The sequence below is a fragment of the Mobula hypostoma genome, chromosome 22 (genome assembly GCF_963921235.1).
Source record: "Mobula hypostoma chromosome 22, sMobHyp1.1, whole genome shotgun sequence".
Lineage (NCBI taxonomy): Eukaryota > Metazoa > Chordata > Chondrichthyes > Myliobatiformes > Myliobatidae > Mobula > Mobula hypostoma.
The window spans coordinates 40,807,911-40,823,434 of NC_086118.1; positions in this window are offsets into that span (position 1 = coordinate 40,807,911).

A 15,524-nucleotide genomic window follows, 5' to 3' on the forward strand; every position below is an offset into this window, starting at 1 on the left:
TACAGGGGGTGATTGATAAATTCGTGGCCTAAGGTAGAAGAAGTAAATTTTTAGAAAACCTAGCACTTTTATTTTTCAACATAGTCCCCTCCTACATTTACACACTTAGTCCAGCGGTCGTGGAACATATGGATCCCTTCTTTGTAGAAGTCGGTGTCTTGGACCTCCAGAAAGCAGTGCACAGCCGGGGTGATTGATAAGTTTGTGGCCTAAGTTGGAAGGAGATGAGTTATACAGCTTTCATTATATGCACGTGCAGTTCAACTCTTTGAGTGATTATGCAGAAAGTTTGAAGTTTATAACTGAAATGTCCGCTTCGCTAACGCTGCTACTGTGGTCCGGAATCTCCGGAGCAGAAAGCCCCAGATCCTCGGCTTTGCTTGTTTCGGCGGCCGAGGCAAGGTCAAAGGCGCTCGGCAGAGGATGGTGCTTGGGAGGCTGTATCAGAGGGGCTGGTCGGAGGCTCGAAGTTTTCGGACGGATGGGCTCAGGGTCGGCTGTGGTCGGGTGCTTCCAAGGCATCAGCAGTTGTCGGTGCCTGGAGGTTTATGGCAGGGAGTTTCTCCCTTTTGCCGCCTGCTATCGGGGATTCGGGAGTCAATCGGGACTTGAGACTTTTTTTTACCTTGCCCATGGTCTGTTCTTTATCAAATTATGGTATTGCTTTGCACTGCTGTAACTATATGTTATTATTATGTGGTTCTGTCAGTGTTAGTCTTTGGTTTGTCCTGTTTTTCTGTGATATCACTCTGGAGGAACATTGTATCATTTCTTAATGCATGTACGTATTTCTAAATGGCAATAAACGAGGACTGAGTGTTCTCATAATCTAAAAAAATACTTATCCTCAATCAACAGATTATTTGAATGTTAGCACATTACAGGGCCTTGTTAGGTGCACACTTTCATTGGATTCCCACGTCACAACTGTGAATGTCCCTTGAAGGTGCTTAGTTTATTGAAAATCAATTAAAACGTGTTGAGGTTGTGAATGGCACAATATGAATTAAAGCTGTTTTCTCTTGCTTCAAAATGAATTGCCTATAAATTTTGAATAGAAGGCCTCTAATCAGGCTACATTCTGGACTACCATTCGGTTAGCATGTAATAACTTTCACAACAATTACCAAGCCACTATGTGTTCTAACAATCAGAAAAATAATTTGAGACCATAAGACACTGGAGAAGAATTAGGCCATTCGGCCCATTGAGTCTGCTTCGCCATTTGATCATGGCTGATCCATTTCCTTCTCAACCCCATTCCCCTGCCTTCTCCCCGTAATCTTTCACACCCTGGCATATCAAGAATCTATCAACCTCTGTCTTAAATACACTCAATGAGCCTGTGGAGATTCACCAACTTCTGGCAAAAGAAATTCCTCCTCATATCCATTCTAAATGGGTGTTCTTCTATTCTGAGGTTGTGCTGTCTAGTTCTAAACTCCCCCACTATGGGAGACATTCTCTCCACATCCACTCTGCCTAGGCTTTTCCACATTCGATGAGTTTCAATGTAATCCCCCCTCATTCTTCTAAATTCCAGTGACCACAGGCCCAAAGTTTTGGAGTGTCTATTGCAGCTGAGCAAACAATAACGTGAAATAAGACTCACTAACTTTTCGAACCCTTGCAAGCATAATTAAAATTCATCACTTGTTAAAAGTGTTTCACAACTCCTTGGTTTTTTGGAACAACGGAACAGGAGATGACAATCCTGATGTCCTATTTTGCATGTAATTTATTACATCCTGTGGTTTAACGTTTCTTAAAGCTAATCATCACAAAAGGTTTACTTTTTGGCTGGTTGGATCCAAAAATACAATTTCCAACAGAAAATGTTGGAAGGGTCTTTTCAAAGCCTCCCTGAGTTAATGTAACCCTCAGGCCCAAGACCATTCGAAGTGCAGAAAGGGCTGAGTCAGGACCATGACAGGAAAACATAAAGGCCAAGTGTAAGCAGTGAGGGGAGCTACAGTTTTTCAAACCGGCTGCACTGAAATATGCCTTTAAAGACCACCTACCTCATCTGCAGATCCTGCTTGACTATCAGAATGGAAGAAAGTCATCTGGTTATCCAAGGAACTACTGAAAGAGGGAAAAGAAGAAAATGTTAAACACACCCCTTGTAGTAAAAAGGTTGCTAAAATGTTGCAATTTAGGCTTTGGTGAAAATTTCCAGCTAATGGCAGGCTGTATCAGCCAAATATGATACTATATCATGGTGCAGCTTTCTGTTTAGAGGCAGCAGACATCCCACCTCTCCCGGAAGTTCTGGGAGTCTCCCGCATATTGATAGTTGTTCCCTGACGCCCGGAAATTATATACAATATCTGGGAAATTGATTTTTTTGAGAGGGAGAGGGGGAGCGGGCATCCTGATTGGTCTGTCTTCGTGCTAAGAGTGGTCCCCATCCACTGGGCTGCGAGGAAGCAGTATGATTTGGCGATATGAAATGATATGAGTCAGCTGCACCTTTCCTCATTCCCTGTCACGCACTGTTGAACTTGAAAACACACGAGGTCATTACGCACGCAAGGTCATTACCCACGCATCATCCATGTCAGCGCGGGAAGAAGTTCAACTCCTCGGGCTTGTAGATGACGGCGGGCTGAAAAGTATGTTTGACATACCATCTTTGCCGGCTTTCTGGATCAAAGTCAAGGCTGAATATCCTGAGATAGCCACGAAAGCACTGAAAACGTTGCTTCTATTTCCAACATCATATCTCTGCAAGTGGGGTTTTCACTAAATTGCAGAATAGACTGGACATAAGGAACCCCCCTCGAGTATCGCTATCTCCCATCACCCCTCGGTGGGACCGTCTTGTTGCAGGGAAACAAGCCCAGAGCTCCCACTGATACAGCGATATTGGTGTGTTGCAATGATTTTATATGTTCATACGAGGAAAATATGTGCTGTATGTTTAGTATTAAATTCGTTAGATAAACCCTTTTAGAAACGAAATTGAGTGTATTAGCCACTTATAAGTGACTTATAGTTGACTTATCACCTATATTCCGGTAGTGATTAACACCCTCACCCCCCCCCCCCCCCGTCGGCTGGTCTGCAAGAATATTGTAAATATTAAACCGGTCTGCAGTGCAAAAAGGGTTGGGGACCCCTGCTAAGTAGACCTATCAGTTTTCTCTGTGGGCGGGCCTTACAGTCGACCTCAAAAATAATGACAGTGTTGATCACTGCACTGTTTGCAACAGTGACTTTTCTATTGCCCGTGGTGGGTTAAAATGTAAAAGACATGTTGAGATGAGTTTAACAGGTGTCATTCATTCATTAGCATAGCTAATGTCATTTAAACTAGCTGGCTAGCTGCTAAGGAGCTACTCTATTGAAAGTGCACACTCAATGTTTTAGGAATAGCTTCTTCCACTCTACCATCGGATTTGTGAAAGGTCCATGTCGCTTTTCCTCTTTTGAACTATTTGTTTATTTTGTCTCATAGTAATTTTTTTCTATCTTGCACTGTATGGCTGTCACAAAACAGCAAATATCCCGACATATGTCGGTGACAATAAACCTGCTTCTGATTCTGATACTGAAATATTATCTATCTATTTGGCAATACTACTGAACACATTAGGATTCATTATTCTGTTTCTCCGCATCAAAAATGTTATATCATGTATTAAAATGGAATTGGAAATCAATATTTTATGTTTATATATCATTTATGTGGTCTTGAAAACCCTGCCTTAACTATTTGTACCTTGTTATCTGAGAAAATAAAACTATCATATTTTTACAAAAGTTTTGAGAAAGTTGGTGCATGAATTCAATTTTAAGCAGTCAGATGAATAGATTACATCAGTACAGAGAAGCGACATAATAATTCAATCTACAGAACTTTTTTTCTTGAGGACAATTTCACACTAGGGATAATTACACAATCTTGACCATAGGACTTGTACAATATGTTGGACCAGGTACTGTCGTCAACACACCAGTAAAAAGCATTTGAGGTATGGAATTTAACATACATAACACATCACAAAATGCACTCATTCAGGTTCACCTCAAAGAAGTGATTCCCCAATAAGATGATGAAGGAATGAGACTTTTCTGGTTGGGCAATACCCTGGGTACACATTATTTTCCATTCTCATAAACTAACAGATGGCAAGTGACAGATCTTATTTTCTGTCTAGTGCCCTCTTTGAACCCTCCTGCTTGCAATGAGTTCTCCACTGAGTGATAAGCCTTCAAAATTGTAATATTAATGTCCCAATGATCTATTTTGGTGACATTTGCTATCTTTTTTTATGTGAAGTGCAAGGTAATTGAGGTGAGAGATGGCGTTGAAACGTATTTTTACTTTAACTGTCCGTTATCAGCAGGGAAGAATGTAGGTCAGAGGATAATGATGGAGCAATTTCAGAAGAGTTCCAGCCACTATACTAGCACAATATACATTCATTTTCCTGCAACTGGCATACAACCAGCCTTTCAAATGTGTGATTTCTGGTTTGGTTACCTATTGTCTCTTTAAATTGCTGGCACTTTGGGCTGGATTTACTGCTCATTCATGATTAATGGACAGAAAACCAAGTTTACTCTGTGTATGTCTAATATTTCATCAGAGACCACAGATTTGGCATGTGAGGGAAAATGACCAAGGGAACAATGAACAGTGGAAGGGAGGCTGAACATTGCAGAGGAGCAGGAAGGACTTTTAATAAGTTATAAACGTACCAAAGTTTTTTTCTTGTTTTGCCTGTTGGGCATTTGCTTTGTAGATTGTGCTATGTGCACTTGATTTAATTTGTTATGGTCTGTAGAACTCCGTTGTAGTATGAATGCAATCCTGTGAACATCGTGTTGTTGTTATCACATTGCTTCAGAAACTACATGTGCTTATAAAAAGAAAAAAAAAATTCTAAATACAGATTTAATGACTAGCTTACTATTCACAAACGTTTTACTGTGATATTTTGTGAAGTGCAGCTAGCAGATCAGTGGGTGTTTGCAGCTGGGTGGCAAATTTGGCAGTGATAATTTCTTACAGCTGAAAGACAGAGCATAATGATTGAAAATTAGGTGGACTCTCTTGCTAAGAGGGATCACAGACTGGTTCCCAGTCAGGAAATAATACAAAATAGCAAGGGGTTGTTCCAAACGTAATTTCTTCATGCAACCAGTGGTATGTGTGTCATGTTATTAAATAAATTTATATGACTGAACAAACTCAACTGATAATAATGTTTGCAATTGGTAGTCATTAGACAGCTCTTAAAATGAGCAGTTTTCACTGAAATGTTGGTATTTTAATGCCAGGAGTTTTCAAATTGTCCTTGGCTTGTAAACTTCCTGAACCTGAATGACAAAGATTTCATCTCTGATTAAATGAGAGGGTGGTCAAGAAACAGATCGTTCCATGCCCAGACTGCATTCCAGGAAATCTGATCACTTCACTGTCCTTCTTCTACCTGCATTCAGGCAGAAGCCGAAGAGCAAAACTCTAGAAATAAGGACAACAAAGAGGAGGTTGCAGGAGGCAGAGGACTGGCTACAAGATTGCTTCAAGTTGCTGAATGGGGCTGTGTTCAAGGACTCATCTGTGGATCTGAATGAATACACCATGGTTGTCGTGAACTTTATTAAAACAGTTGTAGACGAGTGTGTCCCCACAAAATCATTCAGCATTCCCCAACCAGAAGCCCAGGATGAACCATGAGATCCGCAATCTGCTGAGGGCCAGATTGGAAACATTCAAGTCTAGTGACCAAGAAAAGTACAAGAGGTCCCAGTACAATCTCTGCAAAGCCATCTCACGGTCGAAGTGGCAATTCCAAACTAAACTTGAATCAATGAAGGATGTTCAACAGTTTTGGCAGGGTTTGAATGCCATCACCTCTTATAAAGTTAAATAAAGCAATAGGCAACAACAGGGTTTCGCTTCCAGATAAGCTCAAAGCCTTCTATGCTCACTTTGACTGTTAAAACATGGAAGATCCATCACGACTTCCCACATCCCCCAGTGATCCTGTGATTTCAGTCTCCGAGGGTGATGTGCAAGCAATCTTCAGGAGGGTGAACCCACATAAAGCATAAGGCCCTGACAGGATACCTGGCCAAGTACTGAAGACCATGCTAAGGAACTGGCTGGAGTGTTCACTGAGATGATTAACCTCTCACTCTGGCAGTCCGAGGTACCCACCTGCTTCAAGCACACCTCACTTATCCCGGTGCCTAAGAAGAATGTAGTAACCTGTCTCAATGTCTATCATCCAGTTGCAATTGCATTCACCGTGATGAAGTATTTTGAGAGGTTGGTGATGAAACGTATCAGCTCCTGCCTGAGAAGCAACTTTGATCTGCTCCAATTTGCCCACCAGATCAATAGGTCCACAGCAGATGCCATCTCATTGGCTCTTCATTCCACAGCAGATGCCATCTCATTGGCTCTTCATTCTACAGCAGATGCCATCTCATTGGGTTTGGGTCTTCATTCCACAATAGATGCCATCTCATTGGCTCTTCATTCCACAGCAGATGCCATCTCATTGGGTCTTCTTTCCACAACAGATGCCATCTCATTGGCTCTTCATTCCACAGCAGATGCCATCCCATTGGTTCTTCACTTAATCCTGGAACATCTGGACAGCAAAGCTGCAGACATCGGGAAGCTCTTTATTGATTACAGCTTGACATTCAATACCTCATCCCCTCAAAATTAATCAATAAGCTTCAAGACCTTGGACTCAATACATCCTTGTCCAATTGGATCCTTGACTTCCTCACTTGCAGACCCCAATCAGTTTCATTTTGGCTACAACATCTCTTCCATCAGCACAGGTACACCACAAGACTGCGTGCTTAGTCCTTTGCTGCACTCATTTTATACTCATGACTGTGAGCACAGCCCCAAAGCCATACTCAAGTTTGCTGAAAACACTACTTCGTAGGCTGAATCAAAGGTGGTGATGAGCCAGCATATAGGAGGGAGATTGAAAATCTGCTGAGTGGTGCCAAAACAACAACCTCTCACTCAATGTCAGCAAGACCAAGGAGATGAGTATTGAGTTCAGGAGGAGGAACCAGAGGTCCATGAACCAATCCTCATCAGGGGATCAGAGGTGGAGAGGGTCAGCAACTTTAAATCCCTCAGCGTTAATATTTGAGAAGTGTGGGCACGTGGCCAAGTGGTTAAGGCATTCGACTAGCAACCTGAAGGTCACGAGTTCGAGCCCCAGCCGAGGCAGCGTGTTGTGTCCTTGAGCAAGGCATGTAACCACACATTGCTCTGCGACAACACCGGTGCCAAGCTGTATTGGCCCTTGCTCTTCCCTTGGAACATCGGTGTCGTGGAGAGGGGAGACTTGCAGCATGGGCAACTGCCGGTCTTCCATACAACCTTGCCCAAGCCTGCGCACTGGAGAGTGAAGACTTTCCAGGCGCAGATCCATGGTCTCACAAGACTAATATTTGAGAGGGCCCCCCCTGGGCCAATAAAGGCAATTACGAAGTTGGCACAACAGCGCTTCTATCTCCTTAGAAGTCTGCGAAGCTTCAGCATGACATCTAAAACATTGACAAACTTCTAGAGGTGTGCGGTGGGGAGTATATTGACTGGCTGCATCACAGCCAGCTATAACAGCAATGCCTTTGAATGGAAAATCTACAAAATGCAGTGGATGCAGTCCAGTCCATCACAGGAAAAGCCTTCCTCACCATTGAGCACATCTACACTGTTGTTGCAGGGAAGTAGCATCTATTATCAGGTTCCCCCACCACCCAGGTCATGCTCTTAAACTAAAGGGGATAACTTCACTGAACTTCTCTTGCCCCATCACTGAAGTGTTCCCACAACCAATGGACTCACTTTCAATGATTCTTCATCTCATGTTCTCGATAATTATTGCTTATTTATTTATTACTATTATTCTTTCTTTTTGTATTTGCAGAGTTTGTTTTTTTTTGCACACCGTTTGAACACCAAAATTCCACTGATTCAAATTATGATTATTATTCTATTATGGATTTATTGGGTATGCCCACAAGAAATGATTTTCAGAGTTGTATATGGTGGCATATATGCACGTTGATAATAAATTTACTTTGAACTTGACCTTTAAGCAACTATCTAACTATCCCTCTTCCCAAAGCCCCACCTTTTTATTCTGACATCTTCCCCCTTCCTTTCCAGTCCTGAAGAAGGGTCTCTGCCTGAAACGTTGACTGTTTGCTCATTTCCATGGATACTGCCTGCCCTGCTGAGTTCCTCCAGAATTTTGTGTGTGTGGCTCTGGATTTCCAGCATCTGCAGAATTTCTTGTGTTTATGTAAACAACAACGTGAGTTGCTCGAGTTGGATTCAGACCTTTAAGTAAACTGCAGAGTTGTATCTCTGGACAGACTGTGCGAGAACAAACCTTTTCCCGTGGACTGATCTAAATGATCTTTTATGTAAACTAGAGGTTAAGATTACATTATAAGGAATGCAATTTGTTTGGCATCATAGGGCTTTTAATTTTATATTATCTCTGGTAATTAATTACCAGGAAATGGAGGCTGTTTTTATTCTACTTGCTTTAAGTTGATAACATTTAACATTTTGGTAAGGGATCTGTTATTCTGCCACCTTCTTCAATTCTGAAAATCAGGATTTAAATAACTCATTGACCCGTAAGTTAAAATTGAGATGATTTTGGAAAGAGCCTTGTGGTATTTTATAAAAATTGTCTCCAAATTAACAGTGTAATAAGATGCTAAAAACCATTTTTAAATTACAAGCAAACAACAGGAATTCTGCAGATGCTGGAAATTTCTGTCCTCAGTAAGGGCCTCACCTTTGTCCCCCTTCGCCCACACCTCAGCGAATTCCGTGTTCGCCATGATGCGGAACTTTTCTTCCGCCGTCTCCGTCTCCGAGCCTACTTCTTCGGCAAGGACTCTTCCACCCCCACCGATGACACCTTCTCCCATCTTCAACCCTCCTCTTCTTCATGGACACCCCGCTCTGGTCTTCTGCCTGCTCTGGATCTCTTTATTGCCAACTGCCGACGGGACATCAATCGTCTCGACTTCACCGCACCTTGTCCCCATTCCAACCTCACTCCTTCGGAACGCTCTGCTCTCCACTCCCTCCGCACTAATCCTAACATTATTATGAAACCCGCCGATAAGGGGGGTGCTGTTGTAGTCTGGCGTACTGACCTCTACCTTGCCGAGGCACAGCGACAACTCGCGGATACCTCCTCTTATTTACCCCTCGATCGTGACCCCACTAAGGAGCACCAGGCCATTGTCTCCCACACCATCACCGACTTTATCCGCTCAGGGGATCTCCCATCCACTGCTACCAACCTTATAGTTCCCATACCTCGCACTTTCCGTTTCTACCTCCTACCCAAGATCCACAAACCTGCCCGTCCTGGCCGACCTATTGTCTCAGCTTGCTCCTGCCCCACCGAACTCATTTCTGCATACCTCGACACGGTTTTATCACCGCTTGTTCAATCCCTTCCGACCTATGTTCGTGACACTTCTCACGCTCTTAAACTTTTCGATGATTTTAAGTTCCCTGGCCCCCACCGCTTTATTTTCACCATGGATGTCCAGTCCTTATATACTTCCATCCCCCATCAGGAAGGTCTCAAAGCTCTACGCTTCTTTTTGGATTCCAGACCTAATCAGTTCCCCTCTACCACCACTCTGCTCCGTCTAGCGGAATTAGTCCTTACTCTTAATAATTTCTCCTTTGGCTCCTCCCACTTCCTTCAAACTAAAGGTGTAGCATGGGCACCCGTATGGGTCCTAGCTATGCCTGCCTTTTTGTTGGCTTTGTGGAACAATCTATGTTCCGTGCCAATTCGGGTCTGACCACGTGAAGGTGTTGGGGATATGGTTCGGAGGGGCGGAGGCGTGCAACAAGAACTGGCAGGAGCGGACTGCCAAGGTGAAACAGAAACTGGGACTGTGGGGAGGGCGCTCCCTGTCGATAACGGGCAAGAACCTGGTCATCAGGTGTGAGGTGCTCTCAGGGCTGCTGTACTTGGCGCAGGTCTGGCCCGTCCCCCGCTCCTACAGCTCGGAAATCACCCGGGCTGTCTTCAGATTCGTCTGGGGATCCAAGATGGAGCGGGTGGGACGGACCGCCATGCACAAGTCCCTGGACAACGGGGGCAAGAACGTCCCCAATGTCGCCCTCACCCTGATGGCCAGCTTCGTATGTGGCTGCATCAGGTTGTGTGTAGAGCCCAGGTATGTGGGCACCAAGTACCGCTACGTGCCCAGGTTCTACTTGTCGCCCTGGCTACGAAGGATGGGTCTGGCCCCACTCCCGCGCAACGCCCCAGTCAGCTGGTCGTTGCCGGCATACCTGTCCTGCGTAGCAAAGTTCTTCCAGGAGAACGCCTTTGACCACAGGGCCATCAGGCAGTGGTCGGCACGTAGTGTCCTGCAGGCACTGCAGGAGAAGGACGTGATGGACACAGTGGGGTGGTTCCCGGAGCAGACTGTCCAGTTCATCTGGCAAAATGCCTCATCGCCAGATCTAACCAACAGGCACCAAGACCTCGCCTGGCTGGCGGTGAGAGGGGCCCTCCCAGTCAGAGCCCTCCTGTACGCCCGGAACGTCGTCTCCGCACCCCATTGCCCACGGGAGGACTGCAGTGAGGAGGAGTCTGTGACCCACCTCTTTGCACACTGCCAGTTCGCAAAGAGGGTGTGGAGGAGGATGGATGGGCTAGTGTCACGGTTTATCCCCAGCAGCTGCGTAACAGAGGACTCTCTGATCTACGGGCTGTTCCCGGGGACACACACGGAGACCAACGTCCGGTGCTGCTGGCAGATCATCAACTCGGTGAAAGATGCTATTTGGTCGGCCCGTAACTTGATGATCTACCAGCACATGGAGATGTCCGTGGGAGAATGCTGCCGACTGGCACATTCTCGACTGCAGGAGTACGTGCTGAGGGACGCACTGAAACTTGGCGCAGCCACCGCAAGGGCCCGGTGGGGAAGGACCACAGTATAGGTTTCTCCACCCGTGGGAGTGGGAGGGGTCGGAGGGCGGGGAGTATACCCCTCAACAATGAAATGATGTGGTATAAATACGGATATGTACTGTGTATAATGCAAACGTATGTAAAGGATGAAAAGTTATTGAATGGTTTATTGTATATATTTATTTTTGAATAAAGTATATTTTGAAATAAAAAAAAATTCTGGTATCTGTCCCCCACTTTTCCTTCGCTACATCGACGACTGCATTGGCGCTGCTTCCTGTACGCATGCAGAACTCGTTGACTTTATTAACTTTGCCTCCAACTTTCACCCTGCCCTCAAGTTTACCTGGTCCATTTCCGACACCTCCCTCCCCTTTCTAGATCTTTCTGTGTCTGTCTCTGGAGACAGCTTATCCACTGATGTCTACTATAAGCCTACTGACTCTCACAGCTATCTGAACTATTCCTCTTCTCACCCTGTCTCTTGCAAAAATGCCATCACCTTCTCGCAATTCCTCCGTCTCCGCCGCATCTGCTCTCAGGATGAGGCTTTTCAGCCTAGGACGAGGGAGATGTCTTCCTTTTTTAAAGAAAGGGGCTTCCCTTCCTCCACTATCAACTCTGCTCTTAAACGCATCTCCCCCATTTCACGTACATCTGCTCTCACTCCATCCTCCCGCCACCCCACTAGGAATAGGGTCCCCCTGGTCCTCACCTACCACCCCACCAGCCTCCGGGTCCAACATATTATTCTCCGTAACTTCCGCCACCTCCAACGGGATCCCACCACTAAGCACATCTTTCCTTCCCCCACTCTCTCTGCATTCCGCAGGGATCGCTCCCTAAGCAACTCCCTTGTCCATTCGTCCCCCCCATCCCTCCCCACTGATCTCCCTCCTGGCACTTATCCGTGTAAGCGGAACAAGTGCTACACATGCCCTTACACTTCCTCCCTTACCACCATTCAGGGCCCCAAACAGTCCTTCCAGGTGAGGCAACACTTCACCTGTGAGACGACTGGGGTGATATACTGCGTCCGGTGCTCCCGATGTGGCCTTTTATATCCGACGCAGACTGGGAGACCGCTTTGTTGAACATCTACGCTCTGTCCGCCAGAGAAAGCAGGATCTCCCGGTGGCCACACATTTTAATTCCACATCCCATTCCCATTCTGACATGTCTATCCATGGCCTCCTCTACTGTAAAGATGAAGCCACACTCAGGTTGGAGGAACAACACCTTATATTCCATCTGGGTAGCCTCCAACCTGATGGCATGAACATCGACTTCTCTAACTTCCGCTGATGCCCCACCTCCCCCTCGTACCCCATCTGTTACTTATTTTTATACACACATTCTTTCTCTCACGCTCCTTTTTCTCCCTCTGTCCCTCTGAATATATCGCTTGCCCATCCTCTGGGTTCCCCCACCTTGTCTTTCTTCCTGGACCTCCTGTCCCATGATCCTCTCATATCCCTTTTGCCTATCACCTGCCCAGCTCTTGGCTCCATCCCTCCCCCTCCTGTCTTCTCCTATCATTTTGGATCTCCCTCTCCCCCTCCAACTTTCAAATCCCTTACTCACTCTTCCTTCAGTTAGTCCTGACGAAGGGTCTCGGCCTGAAACGTCGACTGCACCTCTTCCTAGAGATGCTGCCTGGTCTGCTGCGTTCACCAGCAACTTTTATGTGTGTTGTTTAAATTACAAGAATATTTTATGCTCTAACTTTATAGGGGAAGATTGGTTTAAATGATGAACTGGCCTGTGCTCACAAGTTTTTGTGATTTTTTGTGACCTTGAGCAGAACAGTCACAGTTTGGTATGGCAATTGCTCTACCCAAGACTGCAGGAAGTCTCAGTTGGTCAGTTTGACCATGGATGTTGTGTCTTAGGCGTCTAGATATACAAGACAGGGCAGTACAATAAGGAGAGAAAGCTGCTGCTCATGTAGCTAGTGCCCCCCTCCACGCATCTGATGAACCCAAAAGAACGGCAGAGACTGATACAGTTTGACACCAGCAATGTCACAGGAGTTGTCAGCCAGCATTGAACTCAACATAGGACTGCCTTAGGGGCTCCAGCTCCAGATTTTTCCCTCGGGGTTTACTCCTGAAGCTTTTCCCATGAGTGGGTATGGCTGCAAGGCAGCGGAGGTTTAAAATCAGAGCATATTCCTTATCCTAGATGAGTTTCCAACCACGGCTGACAAGCCCCCTCTACCTGAAGCAGCTGGCTTTAAGGTGCCAGTAACTTGCCTTTGCCACCTCTCCTGTCAGTAGAAACAGTTCCACTGGGCTTAGTAGCTAAGCCACACGTGAAGGCCAGGAGCTGGACTTGGTTGTCAGAGGCCATTTGAGGTGCACGCAATTGGGAGCATTTAGTAGGTAGTGGGAGCTTCTCCCTACTAACACCACTGGCTATAGCAATCTTAAGGAACCAAGACTGCAAGAAATTGCAGTGGATTGTGTGTGTTGAGTCTGCCTACACTTCCTGCTCCCTTGGGAAAGCAGCTAATATAATAATGACCCCTTCTACCCCAGCATTTCTCTTTACCCTCGCCCCAAGTTCCCCATCAGGAAGATGATACAAAATCCTGAGAGAATGAACCATACCTGACTCAAGGACAGCTTTGATCCTACTGCTATCAAACTCTTAAATGGACCTCTCTTTTGCTCAATGATAAAATTTTGAACTCTTGATCTCCCGATCTGCCTTCTCATCCTTCTTACACCTATCTTCACCTAATCTGTCTAACTGCACTGCAGTTTCTCTACAAGTGTAACTCTACATTCTGTATTCTTTCTTCTTGTATGGTATGATCTGTCTGGGCGGCATGCAAGTCAAAAGCTTTTCACTGTATCTCAATGCATTTCATAATACTGTAATAAACCAATTCCAACATAAAAGCTAATTAATTAACAAAGATATGGTATATTTCTCATAATGGTCCAAATATATTTTGATTGATTTACACCGATTTTTAAAAAAAAACATTCACAGAGAGTTCTCTAAGCTTACCCAACAAGTTCTGCAAAAATGGAAGGTTAGACTCTCCATCTTTGTGGCATAGAAGCATAGTGGTTAGCACAACGCTTTACAGTACAGGCGAACTGGGTTCATTTCCTGCCACTACCTGTAAGAAGATTGTACGTTCTCCCTGTGACCACGTGGGTTTCCTCCAGGTGCTCCGGTTTCCTCCCATAGTCCAAAGACGTAGCAGATATAAGGTTGATTGGTCATTGTAAATTGTTTAGGCTAGGGTTAAATCAGTGCAGCTTGAAGGGCTGGGAGGGCCTATTCCAAGCAGGAGCTCAATAAATAAATAGTTCAAAGTAAATGTTATTATCAAAGTACAAATATGTCACCATATACAGCCCAGAGATTCATTTTCCTGTGGGCATACTCAGCAAATCTATAGAATAGTAACTATAACAGGGTCAATGGAAGATCAAATAGAGTGCAGAAGGCAGCATACTGTGCAAATGCAAATATAAGTAAATAGTAATAAATAACAAGAGATAACAAGATAAAGGGGCCTTAAAGTGAGTTCATTGGTTGAGGGAATATCTCAATGGATGGGCAAGTGAGTGTAGTTATACCCTTTGTTCAAGAGCTTGATAGTTGAGGGGGAGTAACTGTTCTTGAACCAGGTAGTGCAAATCTATTAAGATTTATTTTGGTGTGTTGTCTGTAGCTACATACATGTGATCCCACTGTAAGCAAGGTTTTCATCGTATCTGTGACTCACATTATTTGGGCATATGATAATAAACTCAACTTGTCTTGAAAAAGTTGTAAACAAGATGATCTGGCCAATAGGAATTGAATGGGAGTGGGAGCAGGTAACAGTTCCCTATTCCGGTTACCCTCTCACCCCTTCACTTCTCCTCACCTATCCATCACCTCTCTCTCATTCCCCTTCTTCCCTTTCTTCTATGGTCCGCTATCCTCTCCCATCAATTCCTTCTTCTCCAGCCCTTTACTCTTCCACGTATCCCTGCTCACTTTCTTTACCCCACCTTCTCTCCTCACCTGGCTTCACTTATCACCTGCCATCTACTAATGCCCACTTGGATTCTCTGCAGGAACCTGTGAAACATGACACAAGCTTATTAAGAACAGTGCTATGGTGTGTTATTAACCTCTTGATCTCTGGGAAGATAATCAGATTTTAAAGATAATCTCCCTAAAGCACACAGTAGTGCAGCATAAAGTGCTTGCCTAAGAAGATGCGTGAAAACATGTGGAAGGACAATCGATTTCTATTCACTATGGCTTGGTGCCAGCCACCCATTCTCATATCTCACCCCACCCGATCTGAGATGTATCAGGCAGCAACCTGGCTGTTTCTTTAGCATTTGTTTGTTTTTACGAGACCGAGATGCTAGCTCTATGCTCAACCCAGCATGGATGGAAAGCATGCAAGGAGCCGGCCAGATTCGAACCAGGGACCACTCGCCTCCAAGTCTGGTGTGGATGCTATTACACCATTGGGATACCCACCCCCATGGTCTCCATAATCTTGACTACTGAAAACAGACTGGTATCTGTTATTCACAA